The following is a 27,029-nucleotide window of genomic DNA, read 5'->3' as shown; positions in this document are numbered from 1 at the left end:
GCCGGTCGAGTCGGCGGCACGAGAGAGCCTCGACCGGCACTCGGTTTTCACAGACACCGGCTGCTCCTCCGAGTTAAGACGAGGCGGCGCTCGAGCATGTTGGCTCATCGGAGTTGGCTTGCCCGATACCATTTTGAAGGGAGAAAAAAAAAAGAAAGCCGTTTACAATTCCCTGTAACGCCGGTTAGAGCGCAGCTCTTGAGGAGGAAGATGGAAGCGTACTGAGGGATAGGTGACTCCTTGAGGTCACGTGACCTCAAGGGGGTCACGTGACTTCAGGGGGTCACGTGACCTCGGGGGTCACGTGACCTGAAGGGGTCACATGACCTCAGGGGTTCGTGACCTCAGGGGTTCGTGACCTCGGGGGGTCACGTGACCTCAGGGGGTCACGTGACCTCAGGGGGTCACGTGACCTAGGGGTGTCACGTGACCTGGGTGGGTCACGTGACCCCCTTACGTCACGTGACCCCCAGAGGTCACGTGACTTCAGGGGGTCACGCGACCTTAGGGTGTCACCTGACCTCAAGGGTGTCACGTGACCTCAGGGGGTCACGTGACTTCTGGGGGTCATGTGACCTCGGGGGGTCACGTAACCTAGGGGTGTCGCGTGACATGGGTGGGTCACGTGACCTCCTGAGGTCACGTGACCCCCAGAAGTCACGTGACTTCAGGGGGTCACGTGACTTCTGGGGGTCACGTGACCTCAGGGGGTCACGTGACCTAAGGGGGTCACGTGACCTCGGGGTCACGTGACCTCAGGGTGTCACGTGACCTCAGGGGGTCACGTGACCTCAGGGGGTCACGTGACCTAGGGATGTCACGTGAGCTGGGTGGGTCACGTGACCTCGGGGGGGGGGTCACGTGACCTCGCGGTTACGCCGACGCCGACGGCGACGCCGACGCCGCTCAAGCCGGAAACGGGCCCCTAAGAGCTGCGCTCTAAAACTAAGTAAAACCAGATTCACACGGCGCGGTATTGCTTGCGAATTCACAGCTACGACGTCGGGCACCACAACTTCCTCCAAGCTCTTTTTTTTTTCTTTTGCCGCACGAGCGACGTTTTAGCTGCGAAATCCCAAGTAAAATTACACCATGGGAATCAGGCCTAAAGGGATGCTGAAGCGTTTTTTTTTTTTTTTGTATTTGAGTAGAAATACTTAAATCGTCTTCGTTTGACATCCAGGGTCAAGAATATCGAGATTGTTTTCCCATTCTGGTACACGCAGGCCGCAGAAAATCATTTCCAATGTACCGCAGAAGGCAGGCTTTCCCTTCATAAAAGGAGTTTACGGAATTTCCGCTCTTGCGCATTTTCAGCTCATATCAAAGCTATGCAGGCGCTTGCTAACTACTTTCAAAAATGTTAGGAAAAGACGTTGCCACTGGTGTCAGTGCGGCGAAATATACCTGGCAAGCTTACAATTGCACGCGCTGCCCACACGAGCGACACAAGCTTCGCGGCAGAAAGATAATTTTATGACGTAACGACTGGTCGGAGGCTTCTCGTCTTTTCTCGCATTTAGTTACATCTTCGTGAAAAACGAACGTAATATTCGGATTCACCGGATAAAAATACTGTAGAATTCGCCTCTAACTCGCTCTTTTCTTCAATAACCTCTTCAGGTTCCCTTTGAGTGTGGCTTCATCTGGCCCAAATACACGCCGGGGTGTGATTCCTGAGAGTAATCGTCGGCGGAGCCACCTTTCATGTTTAAGACGTTTACCGACACCAGAAACGTCGCCCGTAAAAAACATTGCTTCCGTATAAATGAGAGAAAAAGTTCATACAATCACCACGGACGGCTTGCCTGAAGTAACATGACCCTTTTGTGAAACTACCGTATAAAATATCTCGGACGAAAGACGAAAAAAGAGGACGAGAGAAAGAAAAACCATCTGTTCTTGGGCGCTTAAACATCCGCAGAGGAGGTGGCAAATACGCCGAAACCTCGGGGGTCTGGTACACGTCATTCCGAGCGGAAACATAAATATTCACACATAAGCAATTGATTCCTATTATGCATACATATAGCGAAAATTGTGAGCTCTTCGCTCTTCTCTATATGCATAACTTTTTTTTTTTTTTTTTTTTTTGGGGGGGGGGGGGGGGGGGGAAGGGGGTTTAATATACATGAAACTATTCTGCCGCCGTGAGATCCGAGATACTTTCTGCAGGAATGTGCGGATGGAGGCAGGGTTGCCCGAAGCGTGTTGATTTAGGGAGCAGTATTCGTACGCAGAGACGCTGTTCGCTGTTGGAACGTGGTTCACCGGCGCCTTCCCAGAGAACAGAGGGGCCGCCTTTCTGCGCTGCGTCAAGCGGAGCGGCCGAGGCCCGAATTTATGGACCAGACGTGCCGAGGGCCGCAGCTTTGGAGCCGCCTTCACCCTTTGAACCGGGCTCAGAGGTGCGGCCGAGGAGAGAGGCCCAAACCAGAGGGTACCGACCCCGCGGGCCGCTGGGGCAAAACTATTCGAAATGAGCAGGCTGCTCGGTGTCAACTCGGCGTAGCTTTTTCCGCTGTTGTAGGGACGTAGCGAAACTGACGAACTTGGAAATTGACTAGGTTTTTCTTGTTTTAACTTTCTACCTCAAAGTTCTACAAAAAGTTTGACATAAGTTCAGCTGTTGCGAAGACGCGCGTAAATTAACTGACGTCGAGGGGGAACCGTGCGCCCGCCATTTTAACGAACAGACTAAATAATTAAAAGTTGAAATGTCAGCTTTTATGTTGTGCCACGGCCGGACTGGAAGCGGTGCTCTCTTTTTCTTCTTACAGCCTTTGCATTCGCCCGGGAGTCAATGGCATTTTTTCTCCGTATGTAGTTCACTTGCTTGCAGCCAGGGGCGCAACCACCTCAACCCACTTCACGCCACTCGGAGAGTCCCTTCGAGCTGCTTTGCGCTGGTGTTCGAGCTTCCTAGGTTGTTGTTTTGGCAAAGGTTTATTGAACTTCGCTCCGATTTAAGTCGCTCTACTGACAGACAGTGTATTCAGCAAACTGCGTTCCTCTGTGACATGGACGGGACCTCTGTACTTGTCTGTACAGTCACACAAAGCGCTTGGCTGGTTTAATCTGCAACACGTTCCTCAGAATACTTCTGATTAACCATGCAAAAACGGTCACGGACAGAAACCAAAAGTCAGCAGGATATGTGCACAAGCCCTCAAGGAAGCACTTTAGGCTGTAGTGTGCACTGTGCGAAAATTGTACAGACTACTACACCCTCGTCTAGAGAAGCTGACCGCCTTCATGTGCGGCCTATGAAATGATGATGCAGACCACGGCAATAAATAGATTGGGCCTGCTTACATTTCACGAGAAAGTACGAATTATTTATCATTTAAAGTTCCTCCACGTAGAAGGGGTCCGTCTCCTCCTGTTCTTAAGTTGCAACAGGAGTCATGGAGGTAAAGACGAGTATAGTTCTTCCGCAATTGCATTCGCTGTCTCTATTTACTACTTTTTACTCCCGAATCTCTCGGAGATTTGCGTCAAATATTCACCATTTTGGGCTCATCAGAAGCGCATTAGATAGTGGCTGAGGGTCTAAACGTAAGGATCAGGTGTCAAAGACTATAAAAATCTCGGGCGCAAGTTGCGACAGCGCTGAGATACACTGTCAGACGCGCTCTGTGGAAACGGCAAAGAGTAGTCCAGGGGTGAGGTGACAGCGCCTCCCGCGAATTGCGCCGGGTGGTGGCAATTGCTCCAATTGCAAAGGCCGTAAGAAAAGAAAGAGAGCGCGCGCTTCCAGTCCGGCCGTGGTTGTGCAAACGATGGTAACTATTCTCTAAAATTCATGAAACACGATATTGTGTAAATAATTGTCCCCCACATTTAGGAATGCTCTGTCGAAGTCGGGCAACACTGTCTGAGAAATCGAACCTCTGCAATGTTTCCGACCGTTTTGAAGGTTCTACGAAGAGGGCGAACTTAGAAATTCGAACCTCAGATACGCTCACGCAGAGACGCAAGTTTTCCTATATTTGTTGGTTTTGTCGCTGGGTTTGTGTGAGAGGGTCTATCGAATAGGGTGTCAGGAGACTACCCAATCAACCTTTTGCTACGGAGTAACGTGTATTTTTAGTAAAGTCAAAACATTCAACTGATCAAAACTCAAACTGAAACATGTGCACGGAGGATCGGAGGAGAGAGTTGCCGGAAGTCACGTGACTATCGCTTCCTACCCAGTTTTTCTCGTTCCTCCGTTTCTCGGGCGTGTTAGGCAGACAACGACGACGAGAACGTTGCCTGAACTGCCTGCCGTGCGACTGTTTCGTACTTATATCCCTTCCACTCGCTGTTCTGCGCTTGAAGATCGATTGGCCGGTACCACGAACGGCAGATCTCAAGTAGCGGACCCACGTCCTTCGCAATATTGGTCCGTCGTGCGGCGCCATCGCGTCGTCCAGCCCGCCGCACGTCGCCATATTGACAATGACGTGCACATGTACTTCCTGTGTTCTGTGCAACATTGTTTTTCTCGATCAACCTACTTACAGTTTTTTTGGAAATCACGAAAATTGGGGTTTATAATTTTTTTTTTAATTTTTAATGTTGAATTTATGCTTAGATGACCCCCTGATCTGAATATATTTGGCACGCATCAGTTTGAACGGCACGCGACCATAGAAAAAAGGGTCAGCGCCTGGAACCGGCCAATTTTCGGCCGGCGTTTTTCTGACAGAAAGAACACGAATTATAAGCCACAAATTTTATTCTGAATATAGTTGGGTTCTCATAAGTCATGTTCAGATAAAAACATCGGCATGCATAAGTACCCTGTCAGTGTTCCTTTAAAGTTTAGGCAAGTTTGGCCGGCGAGGGTAATACCACTCGCTGGTATATCTCTAGGGAAGGCCCAGATTCATATTTATTTTTATTTTTTCAGGTAAAATAAGGACGTCTCAGAGGGTGTACGTAAAAAAGCTGCGTTTACCTCTGAAAAAATTTAACCATCTTTGGCAATAGCCCAACTTCACCTGAATGTACCCTAGCAGTTATAAGAAAACACCGATGCTAAAACAATAAACTACCATTGGAAAAAAAACCAACTTCACCTGAGTGTAGCCCTAGTAGTTGGAAGGAGATACCAAAGCTCCCAAACTTATCGTTCTGGAATGAACATTGAACTGCGAAAACCACATTCTGACTAGGATAGTACGCCATTATACAACAAAATCAGGCGCAGTGGCCCTTTTTGGCTGCGGTCTCTCTCAGATGACTCCACTATCGACTCCATACCGTCGTCTGCTTCTGTGTTCAGATCTGCAAATTGCCGGCAACAACTATAAAAAAAAATATGGCAAATGCCTATGTGCTTGACGGGTTCATAAGAACGTTGCACTCAAGTAGCTCGGTGACTTAATTGTACGGGGATCTGTTGAGATAGGGTGGGGGGGGGGGGGGGGGGGGGGGAGGTCAATAAGAAAAACATTCGCAATTCAGACTAGCGGGGAACTTCGGTTTTGCCATAAGCTCAGCCCGAATATTAATTCGTCGTTGTAGGCGATCGTGCGCTCTTCGCGATGCCCTTGACCTTCGTTTGGCTTCTTTTACCAGCCATGCTCTCTGCTCTGTCCATACAAGCTTCCTAGAATAAACGTCTCCAGCAAACCTCCAACATCCTCCTCCAAACACTGAGCCCCAACACCCGCCCCGCTGTCGCCATCGCCTAAACAACGCGAACACTGTATCTTTCCCACCAACTCGGGGTTACTAGAGGAAGAAAGAGAGAGAGAGATATATATAAGAAGTTTCGACTAAACGCTCCCATCTTGAGCAATCCGTGGCTTTCGAGTCCGATATTGAAGGGTACGCCAGCCGCTACTCTATAGTGACTCGCAAATACTGCCCGAATACGGGGGGGGGGGGGGGGGGGGGGGGGGTAGATAAGAACGATACTGTGTAAACGTTCCCCGGAAAAAAATAACATATTCAACAAACATTTACGCTCTTTGAGCTGCCAGGAAGAAAAAAACTATAACATGTTCTCATCATTTAAGTCATCAGACGAGTGGCCTGGCAGAAGGGCAAGGGGAGGTTTAGATGTGGTGTTTCCTAATCAGCTCGTCTGCATGGCTTCGCTTCTTGGGAAACATGTTATCGCTGCTGTTCACACGAGGTAACAAAATCCTTACTTCGTCACATAAAGGAAAAGAAAAAGCCAACGAGTTACGAGTAACGCGTAATTGTTAACGAGGCACGCACCGCTTGTACATCCGAGAGGCTCCTCTAAGATTGAACAAAACAAGGCCTGGGACTCGCCTGTGTCGTCCGCAAAGGAGTAAATAAAGCGGGCGCGTTATTGAGAGGGACGGCGCTGTTAGCAGCGGCAGCCAAAAGGGAGCCGGTGGGACAAGCTGTAAGCGTCCCTGCCACAATTGTCCAAGACTGGGTATAGACAGGAACTTCAGAAACGTCAGGAACTTGATTACAACGAAGACGTCCGTCGAAGAAAAAATAAAGTTCTTGTATCGAAGAAAGCTCTGCAGGATTCACTGGAAAGAATAATTAGTAGACGGCCCTTGCTGCGTTTCATTCTTCCGCAGAATACAATTTCGCTTACCCAGGTGGGAATCAAAAAAGAGTTCTCTAGAAACGTTTCCACTTTCGAAGTGCATACACCGGATTGGAAACTCTCGGACGTTACTGCGTGTGATTCGTGATCCTTGTTCTGAGCACGCGCATTATCACACCACTGCGGAGACACCGCACATGGGCCCGCAGCCCGGTGACGGGGCATTTCTTGCCCGAGTGACAAGCGCTGGCAAGTTGTTTGGCGCGTCTGCTATGTCTCGTCGAGCTGTAACATATTCCTCTCTTCATATGGGTCGGAGATCCGCTAACGATGTCTGCTGTGCGTGCATCATCTTTACGGCGGAATTGACTTGCTGCACCTCCACGTACTTGTAGTACCGATCGTATGTGCCTCTGTGTATTCGGGTCAAACAGTACGAAGGAAGCAACCCGTGTCCGAGTCCAATAGCCACACGGTCATGCGGTGACAGGGGCGGGCATCTTCGTTTACTGGCTGGGACTGAATAAGTATCGGGGAGCGATAGCATGCGCCTTCGTGATCGGTTGATCTTATCGAGGGACGACCGATGAAAGAGTCGATCGTGGCGCGGCATACATCTCTTCTCATTGTTAAATACCTAAAAGCGGCAGTCTGTGCCTAGCACTTGTCACCTCATTGCCATTGGGCAGAGAATCAGAGGGTTGCGTCTCGCCTCGTACAAGGCGAAATCAGTCATGGACTTACGAACGTCGTCGTAATTAACCCAGGCTCGTCGTCAATGGCCACAGCAGTGACAGGCAGCGGTAAAGACATTCCCGAGGAAGCTTATTCAGCGGCAAACACATTAATGTTCCCTAACCCAGCGGTGTTGTCGGGCTCATTAGATTCAACTTCTTTTTGCGTACTGCACATAAAAGAAGACGTAAGTTTGAAGACTGTTATTAGGTTGAGAAATAATTGTGCACGGGTGTTCACAAATAAATGCGCTTTTGTCTACACCGGATGTTGACAGTGCTCGTGTTTAGAAACCAGATACGCGACATCTGACCCGTCTGTGCAGGCGCTGCGGTGTCAGCGGCGCCACCGCTTGAAGCGTGACGTCACAGGCGTGCCTTCAATCGTACAGTGAGGTAAAATAATTACGCATTACTCAAGAAAGAATTTACGTCGAGATAACGAATTTGCACGAGCGTCACAATAGACCTTGGCAAACAAGGCAAGCAACGCTTATAATCTATAACGAAAGCGATAGATCTAGAAAGCTACCCCAAAATAAGTGTATCGCAGTTGAACTCGCAAAACAAAACAAAAGCCAAGAACAAAACGAAGCAAAACTTCGGTTCGATTTCCGCCTGTTCACTTCATGTCAAGAAACGCTTAAATTCGCGTGTTTGCGATTCAATTCGTCGATACAAAAAAGAAGACGGAATAAAAAACACTAGCAGACTTATTTCGAAATCGACGTTGGCGTAAAATCGAAGTCAGTCGCAGCTCGCTCAGGTCATTCCGCCACTGCCGTGACAAGAGAACCCGAGGAGGAGGCTCGCGGGCAACACTGGGGAGGCTGAAACGGGAGAAGTTAACTTGGCTCAGCACGCGTATTTTTGACCCCCCCAACTTCTGCTTTCCCCATTCCCATCTCAGTGGGAGACGCCTTACACTCCTTTATTTTCATTTTTTTAACTCGGTTTGTATTGTCTGTTTTTGTTCTTATTTATTTTCAGATCCTTTTTTTGCTGGGGAGTTCTCCCTCCCCAACTCCCCAACTCGCCAAACGGCTGCTGCTAGAAGACATGCCTCCCGATTTCAACTTTAGAGGGACCTGGGCGCGAAAACAACAGTCAGCAATGCGCCCGTACGACACCTGGGAAAGGAAATAGCGACCTTTCCCAAAGCAGGAACTTTCCCGCTCGTTTTCTTCTGTTTTTTTTTTTTTTCGTTTTTTTCAGCCATTTTCTTTTCAATTTGATTTTTTAATCGCGCTTAAAATCTCTTTCTGCTTCCAGTTTTTTCTTCGTTGCTTTTTTTAGTAGAGACCACGTCATTTGGAGCCCCAAAAAGAAAAAAAAAGAAAAACTAAAGCAAATCTCAGCAAATCGCTTTCTGCGTCATGCATTGAGAGAAATGTAGTTGTTTTGTTTTCTGTTCATTCGTGCCCTTTTATCTCATCTTTTGTTTTTAAAAGTAGCTGCTTTGAAGAGCCCAAAATAGCGAGTTCCTCCCATTACCTGAACAGGACTATTCCGATAGGCAGTGCAGTTCCGACTTGGGAACATTTCAGTGGCGTTGCCGAACGAAACAATCTGTTAGCGAGCGAATGGTTCCGTCCAAGAGAGTAGGATATACGTTTTATTTAGTTTTCTAATGTTCCGCATTGTGCTATAAATAGAAATGTGAGCAAGAAAAGCTTGCAAGTGGGTATAACGCAATGGGAGTTTCGCAGTTTAGGAAAATACATATATGCACGTATCTGTCCCTGTGTCTTAACATAATTACGAAAAAAAACCGAACCCACAAAAAAGTATTTCGACGAGTGTGTTTACGTGCTCTCTCTTGAGAACGAACGTAGAACATAAAAAGGGAACGATGACGGACATGTGCGGGTTTCCAGTTTTGACAATAGCGCACGCAGAGAAATAGCGTTGTCTCGTGGCGACGACGCTTTATCTTCGCGTACGCAAAGCTTTTGCGTACGCTATTCTAAAACTCACTGTTTATATCACACCAGACAAAGCTCCAGCAAAGGCAGCTTCTGGATTCGAACCTGCTATTAGTCTTTCGGACGTTATAAGCTTTCTTAGAACACCGAGCCGGAAATTTATCAAACACAAGAGTTGTTGGTGTTGCCTTACACGCCCACAATCTGTGCACCTATCATGACACAACTGAGGCGCTATCGTTTACCAGTGGAGACTCCGTCTATGTAATAGATTTGTGAGGTTAGTCACTTAATGAGTTCGCCGATCTTTTTTTTTTTATAAATATACTTGTGACGCCATCATAGATGAGTTTCGCGAATTTTAAAAGTCCTAAAGATATGCGCATAACTAATTTCGTTCCATATAAAATTGAAGTGATTAAGCGCAAGCACTCAGAGTTGCACACGGACATCTTCGAGCTATTCGAAGTTAAAGCGACTGGTTCAAATATAAACACACAAAACAATGTTACTGTAAAGTTTATATAAACGACCGCAGTTTTGTTGTTATTGCTTCACTAAAGAGGGATTCCCGAGGTCGTCTCCCCGGCAAAGTGTCGGTCCACAGAAATCGTGTATTGCATTATCTATACAAAAATTTATTACGGAGAAATTGGAAGGAAAAATGTGTTAACAGTTTGATTGAACACTATATATTTGGTTGTGCCCTTGATAATGAACAGCTGTAAACAGCACCGTTGATTCAACTTTCCCGGTGTTTACCGGTCTAGTTCTTATAGAAAAAGGCATCTGTAATTTACTTATTATTATTGATTTTGGAAGTTTAACTGAGCCGGATTTAGTCTTAAACGCTTTCTTGGTGCGTAATCTAGAATGAAGCTGAAGGGTGCGGATAAATACTTGTCATTAACAAATCCTTAAAGTTTTCTTCTCAGCTTCTCAGCACCTGGCCATGTTCTGTTTTACAGCCAGCACCACCCCCTTGGCATAACTCGCGAAACAAACTGGTGTATACCAACATACAGCCATAGCTGTTAATCAGAAATGCTCTAGCCTTCGTCCAACCTGAGCATGGACAAAGCGCAAAGGCTACAAGCGCGAGAGAGTAGCTTTGACTGGTGCTCCCGCTGCATGAGCGCTCCTGCAGCCGAGGCGCGTTTGTTAACACGAGGCGAGGGTAACAAGCCTCTCAATATTTATTTTCATATTCCTTCCCAGGAAGCCACTATTCCAAGGGAGTAGCCGTCGCTTGTCTAATTTCAGCTAAAGAAAAACAAGGTAAGTTGTCCGGCCCGGCGGTAATCTAAAACGACGTTCGCGTCATCTCTCGCTTCGGGAGATTAGGCGCCATGTGCACACTCGGGAGCACTGTGCTCATTCGAGCCCATCCTTAGGAGCGTCCAAGGTCACTCGCAATGCGATGCACATCCGCCTTCAAAGCTGTTCTCAGCCTCTCTTACGAAACGCCAAATGCCATTTTTTAGAGCTCACTCGAAGGCGTGCTAATCGCCGTCTGACGGCGACGGTTAAGCCGAGTAGACAGAGTTGATTTGCGTGGCACCGCGTCGAAGTTATATATGGAAATACTTCACACCTATTCCTATCCGAGTCCTCGCTACCCCAAAGATTCATGCCTGACCTTCGGCTTGTATATGGAAGACACAGCGAGAGCGAGCGTAATGCGTTACTTGTAGCTTGTTCCTTCTTCGGTAATCAGGTAACTATCTGCGCTAACTTTTGTTGTGCAGAAAGAAAACGACAAACACGATTGACTTACTTGCCCACACATTTTTTTAACTTTTTTTTATTATTTTAATTTACGTGCTGCCGTCGCCGCGGCAGCTTCCGCAATAGTAATCTTTACTGAGAAAAGTATGCGGTGAGCGCTGCGTGCTTCGCGTTGTTATCAGGAGCGTATTATTATCAATTATCTAGTTCGGATGCTTGTTTTGTGCTTGTACTTTATCGAAACGAATGCTGTGCTGTACTTCGTATGCGTGATCTGTTCTTTTCGCTTCAATCGCTGAAGGTTTTCTTTTTCGCGAGGACGACGAAATGAAAAAATTCCAGAAATCCTACCTGTGAGTGATATACAGCATCGCTGTAAAAACGGTGCCAATGTTTACGAAGTTTCACAGACATCGCCGCACATAGTGCCGTGAGCGTCAAATTTGTACAAACGCTTCACCTAATGGTCGCTCGTAACCCTGAGAACAAAACGAAAGATAACGGAGTTTGTTTGGTTAACCTTTAAGCAGTTTGCTCTACTCTCATATGGTATCTGTGTTTCCCGACTTTCCATCGACCACATGCTACTACAAAGTTTTAAAAAAAGCAGCGCTTTACTTTTGAGATAGTTTCTTTTTTCTTAACAAAGTACGTAAAGAGTCACGCACTTTGTGATTATATGATAAAGTATAAGGAACGGTACTCGGTTGCGTTGTGTACCTCGTACATGGCTCAGTAGGACTAAGTAGAGCACACCTACATTGGCTTAGGCCACTGTCAAACGTTTGTAGCGTCTATCGCATGGGGATCGATTCCGACTCTTATCCGAACTGGTAGTTATTAACGTAGAGTATATCCCTAAGGTTTTCCCCTCCGCGCCCTACGCGAAAAAGTATCCCGACAAAACTCAGGTTCAACCGCTAAATTTATCAGGAGGTAAGCACGTGTGGCAACTATACTCCGTTCACGCCTAAGCTGAGAGAGCGGTGGAGGCTACGTCCTCGTTAGACCAGCCATGCGCTTCTCTTTCGGCACGTCCTCACGCTCCCGCCCTTACCCACGCGCAGAGAGCCCGGTCAGGTGATAAGAGGGCGGCGGCTGATTGGTTCGGCGGGCACGCAGCTGCCACTGCAGTTTCAGCTTGGTCATGAACGGAGTATAGCACCTAAAACTCCCTGCGCGACCAGAAGCCGTTCTGCTTGGAGAATTGAAGCAAATTGCCATACCACCTATCGAAGAGAATACCTGCGCCTTTCCTCCCAGAACGTCATGATCCACGCAGCGCCACCTAGCTGGCATCAGCATCGCCGCCAGAGCGTCTCGCAGCGTCTCGCAACAAGCGCGACGCTTGCACGCTGCGACACAAAGACGGACGCTCCTGCCGCCATGCGGTGACTCTATAGATTCAGCAGGTTTGCCACTTGGGGCAGGTAGAAGATTTCCTAACAAAGACGTCATGTGCAGGCCATGTCTTTAGGTACTAAAGCTTCAACGCTCCACGCGGGTTCTCTTTTATTTATTCAAAATTGTTTTCCTCGTGTCTTTTTATGAATAAATACCAGAAATTATTTCATGCCATTTCTATTAGAATATTTCGCTACATTAATTGCTTAATTTAATTTAGCTATACTGATTTTCTTTCTACATTTCTAAGCTAAAGCACTCTGCTGCTATGAAAGTGCACCGAAGACGAATCAAAATGACGACGTCTGCTTCTCTTCATTTTTTTGCTTTCATTCTTGAGCGGAAATAATTCAATATTAAGTGTTTGATTGGTGGCACTCGACTACTAAAAAAGTCTACATAAGTGGCGCATTTCACCGTGCTTCTTACTATACTTCATTTCAACCTACGTCCCGACGCAGCCGACGCCACGAGCTGATGGTACCAATCAAACCACTTCTAAAGCGACCATCATAGTGTTCGTCACAATTTTTACGTGCTATCTCATTTCTGAACCAATCATGAACAGAAAAAGCCTAGTGACTTGACTTTTAACGCTGCCTGATCGGTACCATTACCTCGTAGCGTCGACTGGCACGACGGCGCAGTGTGTTCGAAAGAACGTGGCGAAGATACCATGGAGCAATATCTATGCAGAAGCTTCCTCGAGTACAAGGGAACAGAAACAAAACAAAACAAAAACACTGACCAGTGAGGCTCATGTAGAAGGACTCGGCGTCAATCTTCCTCAAGTCCTGGACAGTCCTCCAGGTAAGCGTGACCAGCTGGTTCTGCGACAGGTCCACGGTCACAAGGTTGGGAGCTCCTATGAACATGTGCGCCGGCAGGACGCGGAGACGGTTGAACGAGAGGTAGACGATGGTCAGGTGCGGCAGACCGTCGAAGGCCAGCGGATCGACCTCGGAGATCTCGTTGTACTTGAGGTCGAGCTCCACCAGGGACGACAAGCCGCCGAAGACCCGGGCTTCCAACCTCTTCAGCTTGTTTCGAAACATGTCGAGCCTGAGGACCCGCGACAGGCCCTTGAAGCTGTGCTCGGTGAGGGCCTCGATGGAGTTGTCGCTGAGGTCTAGCTCTTTAACCTTGCCGAGGCCCGCGAAGGCGAAGTCCTCTATGACCGTCATCTTGTTCCGCTCCAGGAACAAGTGCGTCAGAGACGGTAGGTGAGACAGGGCTCTCGCAGGCATCTTCTTTAGCTTGTTGTCCGCCAGTTCCAGCTTCTTGAGGCGAGGCAGATGCGAGATGCAGTCCGTCTCCAGTTCCGTTATCTCGTTGGAGTCGAGGGACAGCACGGCCAGTTTCGTCAGGTTGTAGAAGGCGTGTGTCTTCAGAACACCCAACTCCGCCTGGGAGAACTTAAGACGCTCCAAGACCGGAGCATGTGGCAGGACGTCGGAAGGAACAAACTTTAAGTGATGGTCCTCACTGAGCGAACTGAACACGATCGAGACGATGGACGGCTGCTTCGCGAGGGCCTTGAAGACGATGTCGTCTTCGTCAATGTCTTTCACCACGTAGCAAGTCACTTCGGTCGCGTCATCAGTGATATCGTCCGTGTCGCAGCGGCAGTAAAGCGCTTGGTCGATGAGATTGCAGAGGTTGGGCACGAGGTCCTCGGCTTCTGACGCTCCCGCTTGGAATGTTGTCGTGAGGAAGATTAGGAAGAACGTGATATACCTAAACCAAAAGAAAAGCGGAGAATCTGTGAGCTTAACGTAATTATCCAATAAACTCGATAAGTAAAACTGGGGATACAGTACAGTTTATAAAGTACCGCAGATTTAAAGATGATTCCTTGTTTAGATCAGTTTCGAGTGCATTTTATTCATGTGGTATTTTAGATATAAATGTATATACCCTCTCAGGAGTCCCTGAGCGTACGCTTCCCCACAATGCTCTCGAAACACAAGAGCTATCAATCAACGCGCCAAAGGTCATCGAAACAATTTCGGTCAGTGACGCGTCTTTGTTTTTACCAATTAATGACCGCACAATCCACATATACGGCTCTGGCTTCGGGGCGCTCGGGACTCGCGTGTGGTAAATACCGAGTGCTTACAGCACCTCCCGCTAAATGATCATGTAGGTCGATGACGTAATCAATCGGTGGTGACAAGCTCCCTTCCCTCGACGCCCTTCACCATTTCCACTTGGTGGAGCAAACATTGGGAGGAGGCGAGTCTCTCCTCCCCTCGTCGCAACACTCCTCACCGGCGTTCGCTCCTCTAAAGGGGAGAGCTTAGCAGGAGGAGCTTGCCCTGCTTTTCCTAACTTGCAACAGGGTATGGTGCCGTCTGCTGCATACGTCTGCTGGTGTTTTGATCGAATGGCGTGCTAGTGCACACCAAGGAGGTTCTGAAAGGAAAGAGTAAGGTTGACGTTCGGATCTGCCCCTAACAATTTATTCGAAGAAACTTCGAAGTTTTTCGAATCATCTGTTGTCGATGGGCTGTCACTTCGACACAAAATTCCTGTGAAGCCCTATCACATGTTTTGTTCGAACGTACCAAGAATGAACACGTACCCAAACACATTCCCTGCAAAGTTCAGACACGATTGAAATGTTATTTATCTCTGTCGCGCCAGTTTCATTCGCTATCATATGTTCAAATTGTTTTTGTATTATATTTTATCGGGGAAAAGTATACTGCACGTAAAGAAGAGTTTCACGATTGTGAAAACAATTTAGCATAAATGTGCCTTTGAAACTTCCATCCCTCCACCCACACGTCATTCTATATCTCGAGTAAGTCCGTGTTCTACCGCGTCAGCCTCATTTTATTATTTGCAATGAAAACTGTCTTGTCTTTTTAACTTTTCCCGGGGGCCTTTCTGACGGCAGTCAAACGCCGCTTTCGCGGGCATGAATGTCGAGGAATGCAGTCTCTACTGACAAGAAGACAGCTTCTTTGAGACGTCATACTGGCTTTGTTCCAAACCTCGTAAAGATTTATCGAACCCCTCTTCCGCGAGCCGGGGCAGTTTTCTAAACCTTGCAAATTTTTCTTCAAGCTGGGCCCCGTACCGCCTTCGCTAAATGGATGTGCGACGCCGTAAATCTTGCCGCGATGAAAAGGAGGCGCATCGCGAGATGCGAAGGATGAAGTAAAACTATTCGTTTACGACCGATACATAAATTAGGCGTCACGCTATAAAGTGCACGCAGTAATCTTGTTATACAAGTCAGACGCACGAGCAACTGCTTTCTCATTAATTGCGACCTTCGTTACCAAAAGGAAGATACTTCCGAAGTTAGTCGCATCTATATACGACAACTACCCCTACTGCATCTGTGCCTGAAGCATTGAAGCCTACATACGCACAAGAGGCGTCCAAGGTTATTTGGCTCTCCACTGGTGAAGCGCTGTAAATGTTTCCTCTCTGAAAGGCCGACCAGGGAATCTCTCAATCTCTCATCCGTAAATTAAATGACTAATCTCGTCTTTCAAAAATATTCCCTCAAATATTGACCGGTATCTTATTGTTATCAGTCATTATTAGAATTTACTAATACTCCGGGTGTTAGCAGATTGTTCCATTAAGTCCGAAAACGATACCCGATAATAATACTGTCGCGAAGCCGTGCTTGCGCGCGTGTTTAATTCACCTTTGTATTTTTTTTTCTCCCGGGTTTTCGAGTTTTTTTTTGGCCGATGCTGGTCGTCTCTTCGGCACGGCGCATACTTTCTACCGGAGTCTGGAGGCCCCAAATGGGGGTGAGAGTGGGGAGGCCCCGGCGAACGTGAACGCTGTAACGGTACACTCATTAAGGAGTTTTCGTAGACCGCGTTGCCCCCTCCGCTAAGCGTTCCGCAACGAAAAAGTTGCAACTGCGCCTGCGCGCCGATAGCCTTGACTGTGGAGTTCCCGCTATCGTAGCGGGTTGCGGAAGGCCTTGCGGGACGGCGAAAACGATCTACGAAAACTCCCTATTATATAGAGCCCCACGTCGGAGGTGTTTTGTCTTGTACATCTCTGCTTTTGAGATCTCCACTTGGGGGGTAGTTTTAGTTTTTCTCTGTGTGTAACTGTTCGTGTGATTTTGGCTTCGAATGTCATTTGCATAGTTTATAGCCACTTTTGAGAACTTTGTTCGATAGGTTATTGTCTTGCGTGTGCTTTTGATTTCGGGATGCCCATGTTTGCTTAGTAGTACGAGCCCTTCCATTGGTGCTAAGAAAACAATTGGTTGCCTAGATGGCCCCTGAATACTGCTAAAGTCGATATAAGCAGCCGCTAAGCTTCCCATCGTCACTGTGACAGCGGAGGCCAACCTGCACGTCCGACCACCTTTGGTAGTAGAGTCTTCAGCCCGCTAACTCACAAGCTTGCGACCCCTTACGGCCGTGGAGGAGTTCGGTTCGCCCGCCTTTGTGTGGATTCCTGTTTGTATTGTAGGGCTTATTGTCCGATTGTCTATTGTCGAAAATAATTCCTAGAGAAGGGGAACAACAGGGGCAAAGGACAAGCACAAATCTATAAACACAGTTACGTGACTGGCGCGCGGGCAAAACATTCCGCCTGGTCCGGGTATCGAATCCGGGGCCTCTCCATTTCAAGCGGAGCGCTCTACCAAGTGAGCTAACCAGGGATTACATGTCAGTAGAGCAAACAGGTTTTACCAGCTGCCACCAGTCTAACACGAACAAGGGTGAAATGCTTGCATTTTAGGCCTTGAGTTTTAACAGAAGTTTTCTAGGCATTTTTTTAATAGGCAGATATATTTGTATCAAAGAGATTCAATTAAGTAAAAAAAGGAAACCATTCAAGTTTTCTTCGTTACAATAAGGTGCATGGGAAAGGGGGCCAGAGGAGTATGAGGTATCGTTATCGGAATTATCGGGACGATGTACTAAAACTTCCTAATGCTAATAAACGAAGCGTATCATCGAGCACTCGTTTTTCTTTCTTTCTTTGTCAACAATCTTTGGGAGCCAGATTTTAGTACTTACTATAACTCGCGCATATATATATATAAAAAATAGTAGGATACGAATCCCCTGCCTTAATTTTTAAACATGACGTGCACTTGACGTCCTCACGCTGCGCTAACGGTCATTCTGGATCATTTTTACTTGCCCTTGTTGACAAAAACAAATGCATTGCTGCGAAACATGTGCTGCGGCATGACAGTGGATGTGACGCTATTGCGAGCCATGTATAGTTGCTTCTGTCGAGCGAATTGTCGGAAGGGCGGAGATCAGTCGCACTGTCCTGCTCTAAACGAGCGTCGAAGTGCCGCAGTCGACATCCGAAATCGGCGTCTTGCGGGCAGTCATGTTCGACTCGATGACGGCAGGGCAGAGGCTGTCCCCTGATACAGGGCAGCCCTTGCGCCGCATAGGGCGGAAACCAGAGCGAGCAAAGGGAACACATGGTTGCCAAAGAAATATGTTTCAAGGTGGGAAACAAGTTGCTCACAAACCAGTCATTATGAGACTGGTTGCAACGGTGCCCAGTCGCTATAATTATTTAGTGCAAAATACGAGTAAGCATAATTTTATAGGCGTTCACGTCGACGATTAAAACCAGAATAATATTCTTTTCCACAGCAATACAATTAAATTTAAAAAAGCCCAGTGCAAATTACGAGATTAATCTATGGAACCAGCAACTCTGAAAAAATAGGCTTAAAACAAATTTCAAACAACATTTATAAAAACAGTACATACGTAACGAAAAGCCAAAGCCGTATTTTGATCATATGGTCACTTTGTCCGCGTTCATCGTTGATTTTTAGGAGGGATTGGTCAATATAAATAACATTATGGGTTCACCCTAAGACTAACTTCGAGGAGCGTGTGTCTCGAACTTACGAGCGTGGACGTGGCCCTCTCCACGAGCCGCGTCTCTTTTGCGATGGCTGCATAGCCGGTATAAATGGTGCAAGTGCGCTGTCCATGTCAACATTTCACATGTCCTGTCTCATGAAGTAGGAGATTGCTTAGTCCCATTTTTCTTTCTTTCTTCCTCTTATACATTAGAAAGGAAAGTAAACCCGAAAGCGCAGAGTTATTGCATTGACATAATCACGGTATTTCGATAGTCAAGAACATAAGCAGTACACAGTGAAGCGTTTCTTATTCGTGTCAAACAAAATTCTGAAAATGTTGACCCGCACATTTCGCAAGACACAGCCAACCGATAATTAGCTTAGCCCTTTCTTCAGCTTCATAAGTAGAACCTTAATCGCCTGGAGCGAAAAACGAAAAAATTAATAATAGTAATGGGGAATAATATCTCACAATCGTTGGGCGTCCCACCTATACTACAAACTAAAAAATTCGAGAGCTAGGTTCTGAGGTATAATTCTCCTGTGTTACGCATATACATTTTACCGGTGACCGCCGATTGTAAAACCTGTGGCTCGGTTTTTGAACCGGGTTCAAAATCAGCGCAGAGAGCGTAGCCTTCCTCCGCTTGACTCTCTGCGACGACTTCCTAGTAGTACTTACCCCAACCTCGTTCCGAGGCCTTCGCTTCTCACGTGCACAAATATCCGTGAGCGTCTACACGATGTCGCTGATTACTGGAGCAGAGATGTCCGTGGGCGACATCTCCATCACGGCTTAACGATTCGACCGCACACACTCTCCAAGATAGCGATTTCCTGACGCTCATATGTGCAATTGGTTACACAAAACGTAGTAAAACCGTGGGATTATAAAAAAACGGCGGGTTGGTTGTGGCCAATATCGGAAGTTGAGAAGACGGTCCTTGGAAAAGGTCAAGATTGTAAAGATGACGCACAAGGCACGCTGGTTAACTTTTCACACTATTTTATGTATATAATATAATTAGAACCCGAGAAGATACTTATACAGAGTCAGTGCAAAGGCGAGCTGGGGAAGTTTAGCACGATGAGTTTAAACCTGAGACTGGAAAAGGAGGAGAAAAACGTTTTACAGTAGTAGAACAAGAAACAGGGACAGACCCGTCCCTATAGAGGCGTGCCTGCCCGTATTTGTTTTTTCTACCACTGTAGAAACATTTTCCTCCTTCTGCCCCAGTCTCGGGTTAAAAACATCATGGTAAGCTATTTAGCCCTGCGTTGTCATTTCAGTTTCAAAACATGACCTTTCTATGAAAGTCTTTCAGTAATGCAAAAATGAGTAAAAATAATAGATGGCGATCGAGCGAGCCTATGTTTTCTTAGTGCATTGGTTACCGCATTTTATACGTCAAGCTATGACTTCTAGAATATTAGCCATTACTTTGCTAGTTCTGCAACGTTCCGCTCCTTCCGTTGTACTAGCTGCCTCAGCCTTCCACTAATGAGGGAACATTGCATGCTTTTTAATTAAAAGTTTACCTTAGGATTCCATCAGAATTATGGTAAAGAAGCATCTTATACTTATAATAAGATTAAAAAATATTAAATACTTAAGTATTGTATCGTGGCCCATTTGTATAAGGAATTAAAGTGAACTGGCATTAGTCAGTGTTTTAAGTGCGCTGTCAGTCCGATTATCTCTAACAGAAAAAAAAGCAAGCTATTCATTGTAATCCTTAGGAAAAAGGCAATGTGCACAAATATGTCAACTGTTCTGACACTAAAGAAACCGGAAGCATAATAATTACATATTTCAATTAATCCTAGATGTTGGCCATCCTCACGAGCGAGGGAAAGCCGTAACCTAACGGAACAGCACTGCACTGTGCAATCAGGGCCGGCCCTACAGCATCATGGCACCCTGGGCGAACCCTGGCCAGGGCACCCTCCACCCCCCCCCCCCCCCGCCCTTTTTTGTATTCCCCTATCTACTAGGTACGACATCACGTTGTTAGTAAACATGTGAGTAGTGACCACATTCTAAAAACGAACCGTGTTAAAATAAATCAAACAGCTAAAACGAAAATAAAATGGATGGAGGCGGCGGCGCCCTCTTTTTGATGGCGCCCTGGGCGACCGCCCCGGCCCACTGTGCAGCACACAAAGCCCGCACGCGGAACTCCTCGCACTACTCGTTCTTGCGGAGAAAGATAAATTCAGCGATGCAAACTGGGCGCTGCAAAAAGTACGTACACAGCAGTAAAACAACAATGGCAGCTGGTCTGATATTGGGCAGGTTTGTATAGGGGTATACACCAGACGCCATATTGGTGGTCGCTGTTTGCAGCGCAGGCTCAGACCTAGCTCACGCTTGTTACCTCCCTACGACAAAGGTTCCAATTGGGGCGCAATACTGGCTAAACGCGCGTAACCGTGCATTCCTCCCAATCAAGATAGTTGTTCTTTGTAGACGATAAATGGGCATAGTTCAGAGCACCCGCTGATAACAATTTTCAACGATACGGCGCCCCGTGAATACCCCCGATAGCTGATTGGCACTAACTTAATTACTATCTGTCCCAGTTTGTACGCGCCTAACTAGATGTGCATAACCGTGACAACTTAATGACAAGAGCTAATGCGTTAACGTAGACGAAAACGAGGGCACCTTTCCTCGGTGAACTACAAATGACACCTTCTGGGGAGATTGGAATTCCGCCCGCTCATAATCAAAAACGCGCGCGAACGCGCAAAGAAAATGAAAGAAGAGATATGCTACTCCAAACGAAAAATAATACTCAGTGTAGCTCTGGCTGTTAGAAGTGGTTCGGCCTACTGATTGCTCAAGAGAAACATTTGGCGGCATTATTTTAGAAACTCCTCCGAGTAATCTATTAAAATGTTTGAATTAATCAACCCAGCCCTTCACCACAAAACGAATTGCGACATAAATAAAAGACATCTGAAAAATAAGAACGATTTAAAACGCAGGTGGGCTGCAGCGAGTTGAACATCGGGAACCTTGGCACGAAACCGCAGCAAATATAAATAAAATCGTGTCTTTTTATCTAAAATGAGGACACGATGCAAAAAAAACAAACAAAAAAAAAAAAACGCTTTATCGGCAGTGTTGAGAAGAGAAAAAAAAAAAAAAAGACACGAAAACCTTTCGTCCGCTTTCTGTATCCGTGAATCGCAGCCCCTTATGATACTTCAGAGTTCTGTTGAGCAACCTAACATTTCTGCCCTCCACTAAATAAAAAAAAAAACAGGTACTTCACTGCTCGGTGTACTAGTAACTACGTATGTAGCGCAGGTAATTACCCAGTTTCAAAAAAAAAATTACTTCACTTTAAAAAATAACACGGTATATTCCTCTTTCTATCGCAAATTGGGTAAAAGGGGGTGTTCAACATAAAATTAGAAAATAGAAACGCGGCTAAAAAAAGCAAGACAGATTGCTGAAATGTCAACTGAAAGAAATCTAGCTAATTCTGTTGGCTCAGGTCGATAAATAACTAGGAACAAGCAGATAGAACTACTGTGCTCAGCAAAATGTGCGGCGTATTCTCTATTGTTGTGCCTACGTTTTTTTGTTGTTGTTTCTCGGCGCTTCCGGATTGTGACGCAAATACGGCAGACGTTTAAGTGAAAACAACGTTGGTGTTACAAATGCTTGTTCAGAGTACAATGCCTAAGTGTAGTGTCAACATTAATCGAATGAAAACTAACTAAATTACATTACTTGTTTTTGTTCCAGAAGGATAAGGAACTAAGGAAATAATTACATTATTACCGAAAAAGTACCGAGCTACATAAAACGCCCTACTACAGAAGGCGTTTTTTTCTTTTTTTTTACGCGTTTTGTTTGCGTCATTATTAGCATTCGTCGCTCTAGAACAGCCACAGCAATGCCATGCGGGGGCGGACGACGAGATCTGGCCGGGACAGATATCGGCACAGTGCGTCGCGCGCTGACGCGAGGTGACGCTGGCGCGGACGATGCCCGTGAGACATTTCCCATGTGGTTGGTCATTGGGCTGTAACGCTTCACGTAACACGCTCCTCGGTGCCAACCGGGGTTCGAGTCGGGTGGCAGCGAATATACTCTAGTCTAGACTGGTAGCAACTACTGTTCTGCGGGATACCCCAACGGTCTCCTGCAAAACAAAGCGTAAAATCACTCGAAGTAACTTGCTTAACTTACTTGCAAGTGCACATAAGACGCTGTCAGACGCTCTCATCAACAAAACGCTACCAAGCAATCCACGCAGAAACAGCCATTGCTCGCATACACTCCCTCCCGCCCAAATAAAAACTAATAAAACCAAACGGAAATTAAACTTAGCTCTCCTCGATCAATTAACAGGAGGCAGCACTCAGTTGGCTAATTTTCCCACTCGAACATGCAGTTGGGACGAGCCACGGTGGGACGAGCGGAACATTGCCCTGAAGCGTTGTCGAGCCCAAAAAAGCTCGCGCTCAAAGCATGCGGGCCTCTTTATTCTTTTTTTTTTTTTTTCTTATTGAGGGTCTGCACGCGAGGTTCGCGATTTATTAAGTGCCCCGCAAGTGGCTCAAGTGGGTAAAAGTTCTGGCCGTGCGTCTGGACGAAAAGCAAGCGAGAGGCTTCCACTTCCGCTCTTGGTCTCCCTCGGAGCATCCGGGGGCAGACGCAGTGTCCCCGGACGCAGTCCGCTCTTGGGAGGGCCAACAAGTCGAAAAAAAGTCCTCGAAACCCTGGCATCCGCATACCATCTGCAACTCACTTACGAAGAGTACGGTTTGGCACAAACCACTCCGGATGATCGTCCCCTCGACCGTTGCAGCACAAGTTTGAAAAGAATCTCATTAGGATGGCGCGCTCTCGGTCGGGTCGTCGGCGCGCCCATACTGACGAGAGCGCCCTTCTCGCGAAAATCGCTTAATCCGTTTTCTTCGACACGTACGCTTTTCTTGGCAGCACTCGTATAAAAACCCAATAGGACATGATTGTACATTATTTTTACAAAAACCAATACAAATGTGTGGACGTTCGGGTTTTCGTTTCTCACTGGGTAAATCAAATTTCAGCTTTCAAGACGCTGGATTCATCGCCCACCTCGCCTTTGAAGAATTGTTTTCTTCTTTAAATGTCCGCTTCAGACAGAGTTCTTGAATTAGAGGTCAGATTTCTTTTGATTATGTTTCATTTTAGCTACAATAAGGCCAGTAGGTCTCTGAAAATAAAAAAAAAAATACCCAAAAGTTCCTCATTAACCTTCATCTATCGCAGATCGTTCAAGCATTTTTTGAACAAGGCCCGGCCGCGCTTCGATAGTACGGAAGAGCGGAGAAACAGAAAATCGCGGCCATTTACGGAAAGCCTTCTGCAAGTCAGCTTTCTGTGGCAATGCAGTCGATGCTAGGAGAGAGGGTGCACCAACCGCTGTTCACGCGCTCTCCTCCTCTCTTCAGATTGCCACAGAAAGTTGACCACGAGTATAGATCCCAACGTCAATCGCATTTCTGAGCCAGAATGCCCTCGGCGCGTCATCATTCGCTGCTCTCTTTCCGTAAATGGCGATGATAGGTCTCCACGTGTCCTGTAAGAAAATTAGACACAGTACAGGAACCCCCGTACTATTTGCAGGACTGGGCGGTAATTTCTAATTGTCGGCATATATTGACGGCAACTAAACAGTTGCCTTTTTTTTTTTAGTTCCAGCGGTTTGTTCTTTCAATATCAATTTTTGAAGTCCAGCACACAAAAAGCCTGCTCAGATGTGCCACTGGACTAAACGAGCGTTTTTTTTGTATTCAGTCGCGTAGAAAACGCATTTCGACATTATTTTTTTTAATTTATTTAATTATTTTGGTGGCAAACCTGAAATTTTATGGCTTCTGCGATGTATCCTATTGGAGGAACAAACACAAGGGGCAAATCCACAAGCGGCGATTCGCTTTATGTTTGCGTAAATATGTTTTATCGTAAACAATCTAGATTTTTTTTTCTTTTTTAGGGCGCCGCCATATTGAGAATTGCAGTGCTGACGGCGCCGTCTAGCGGCCTAAAACTTCAAATGCCGGCCTGTTCTGGCAGCACAGCTTTCTGGGTGTACGGAATGGTATGATTAGAAAGAGGAGGGGGGCACTTGACTAGACTTGGCTATGGTGGGCTACAATAACTTGGCTGCAACTTGGCCGGCTGAATCATGCTGGCTAATGAAAGGTCAGAACCTTGCCTCCTCGAAAGAACGAGGACGAAGACGGTGGGGTGTTTTGATCGAGTTTCCACAATGAAGTATACATACGAACAGAGTAATGTAGTTCACGAAAATAAGCTTGAGGCATTCAATAACTGCATCTTGAGTGGTGGCACGTAGACGGTTTCATACCTTTCCTGTGCAATAGAGCAATAGCATACTTTGCAGTGAAAACCTCCACGCAGTTGGAATCGGTCCCCTTGCCGCAGGCGAAGTACTTATGCGTATAAACGTGACGATGAATCTGACAGAAAGCCCTTGCGATTCACGCTCGCAATCGACTGACTCCATAAATAAGGATCACTGGGGAACATACAAGGCTCAATAGCATCGCAGCCACACTGGCGCTGCAGCTTCTTGCGCTCATCGCACATTTTTCGCGATTGCACCTCTAGGTATTCAAATTATTTGAGCACCCGACGACGACACAGTAATATCCAGACAACCGTATGTTTTCGGAGATTGTTACACGGTAAAAAGAAGCCCTCGGAACTAACTCACGCACGACGTCCGCTTCTAAGCCTCTTCGCCAATACCTTTGGAGGTTAGATATATACCTGTGCCAGCGGGGCAATCCAAAAATGCAACGGGTCGAGGGGGTACGTCAGTTGCGCGCTGGTATGAGGTGATGCGAAAAAGGTCTATAGGCTGCATTCACATGGTTGCGACTGCAGAATATCGAATCGAGATTTCACTATTTTGATTGGTAGCAGAAGGGTAGAAGAGGAACAAGTTCGAAGAGAGGCTGCGACTGATTGCTTCCTGCTCGATTTAATGCGCTACGATCGCATTCATGTCAACGTAGCCTTTGTCAAACCACCTGCAGGGTGTTTCCCAAAATATTGCAGCGCACGCCGCACATCTTCTGGAAGGAACAGAAACCAGTATACCTAAAGGGTCACTACAAAGTGACGAAAAAAACCAAATGCTGCTTCGAAGGGCGTGCCCGTCAGAGTCAAACACGAGCGTTCAGTGACGACATTGGTCTAGAGCGTCGGATAATGACTACATAGAATTCCAGAGGAGGGACTGGCTGAATCGGAGCACATGACCCCTTCTGACCCCTTGAAGCGCGTGCTACTTTGCTTGGAACACTAGTAAATGGGTGGGGCGTCACATCTTAATATCTGGATGTTCATTCCAAGAATTAGAAACATCGCGCATCGTTGCTGCACGCTCTTGTCGTTTCAGGTCTCTATAGACCCTTTCTGAAATTCAGTGCCATCTGGAGGCTGAAATGGCGGTTTAACTTTTGCCATACGAATGGCGGCAATGAACCCGTAGCCTGCAGTATTTTATCGGGCACCGTCACTTTTGCATGTCAACGGCAAACGAGAATAAACTTTTTGCTATACAGGTTTTTCTGGATCATCTCTTCCAGTGTCGATTTACACAACGATGCAACCAGTCAGAACGAAGCGCCAAGTCAAGGGGTTTCGAAGTCGATTTTGTGCCACTAACAGGTTCACTGGGCTCGAATTAGAGAAATGAACACTTACGCAGCGCTTGCATTCGATTCCGGTTTCGCAACGTGCTAACGTCTAGAATGTATAGGCCTCGAATCCTCAGCTTAGAAGTATCTTCAACATGTTCCTTCATCAGTAATTAGAAAGCCGCTATTCGTATGGCACATATACCATTTTTCAGATGGTGATGATAGTGATCAAAGTGGCCAGACTGAATTTCGGAAAGGGTCTATTGGTTCAGACCAATGACGTCATCAACAGTAGAAAATTTGTTAAAACTTTTTAACTTCTTTGACCTATTTTTTTTTTCAAAATACATCAGACTTCTTTATTATGTCTTCATTTTGTTTCTAAATTCCCACAGACTAGTCCGAGCGAACGCCATGCAAGACAAAAAATGTCCAGAAACGCTTTGCAGGGCCTTTTGAATAGACCATATGCAAAAAGAAGCGCCATCTAGTGTATTCATGATCAATTATCATATTTCCTTCATATTGGGGGGTTCCCGTACCGATGGTTTCGTCCGTTTCACAATAGTGCCGGTCAAATGGAAGTCGTAGAACTAAAATAGGATCGCCTGATGCAAGGTGAGTACGAACCCTTCACAGGCGTTTTCGAGATATACCGTTCTTTGACCTGAATGACCCAGATCACTGCTTGAGTAAAAACTGTTGCGACTCCGTCCTGACAATTCCTTTTCCAGAATTTTGCGGCCGTCTTTCTTTTCTTCTTTGAACCGAAACTAACCAGCAACCACTTGAGTGTACAAATAACTGCCCTAATATCATGAAAACCGAGATAAATGTAGATGCGCCTCGTCCACAACTGGAAGATGTGATAAACCCTCCAATATGGCGACTCCTATTGGCATGATGATGATAGCTAACAAGGATTTTGCAGATGTCCTATTACGATCCAGGCGCGCTCTTGCCTTCATTTGATGATAGCATCATACCGGACGAAACTGTTAGACTGGCCATCGTGATTTTGATAAAAAATGTAGCACAGGTGCAAGAACTTCTTTTTCCGTGTCGAGAACGGTACATCAATTGCGAGAGGTGATGTGTACATCGCTGCAATGAAGTTTGATGGGATGCACTTTAACGCTAGTAAGAGCCACGCATCGACAAAAACAAAAAAAAATTAGCGGGATACCTGGTTTAGAAGC

This window comes from Ixodes scapularis, unplaced genomic scaffold (genome assembly GCF_016920785.2).
Source record: "Ixodes scapularis isolate PalLabHiFi unplaced genomic scaffold, ASM1692078v2 PGA_scaffold15__6_contigs__length_5221840, whole genome shotgun sequence".
In the NCBI taxonomy this organism is placed as follows: Eukaryota; Metazoa; Arthropoda; class Arachnida; order Ixodida; family Ixodidae; genus Ixodes; species Ixodes scapularis.
The sequence above is the reverse complement of the archived record's forward strand: the minus strand, read 5'-3'. Positions refer to the sequence as shown.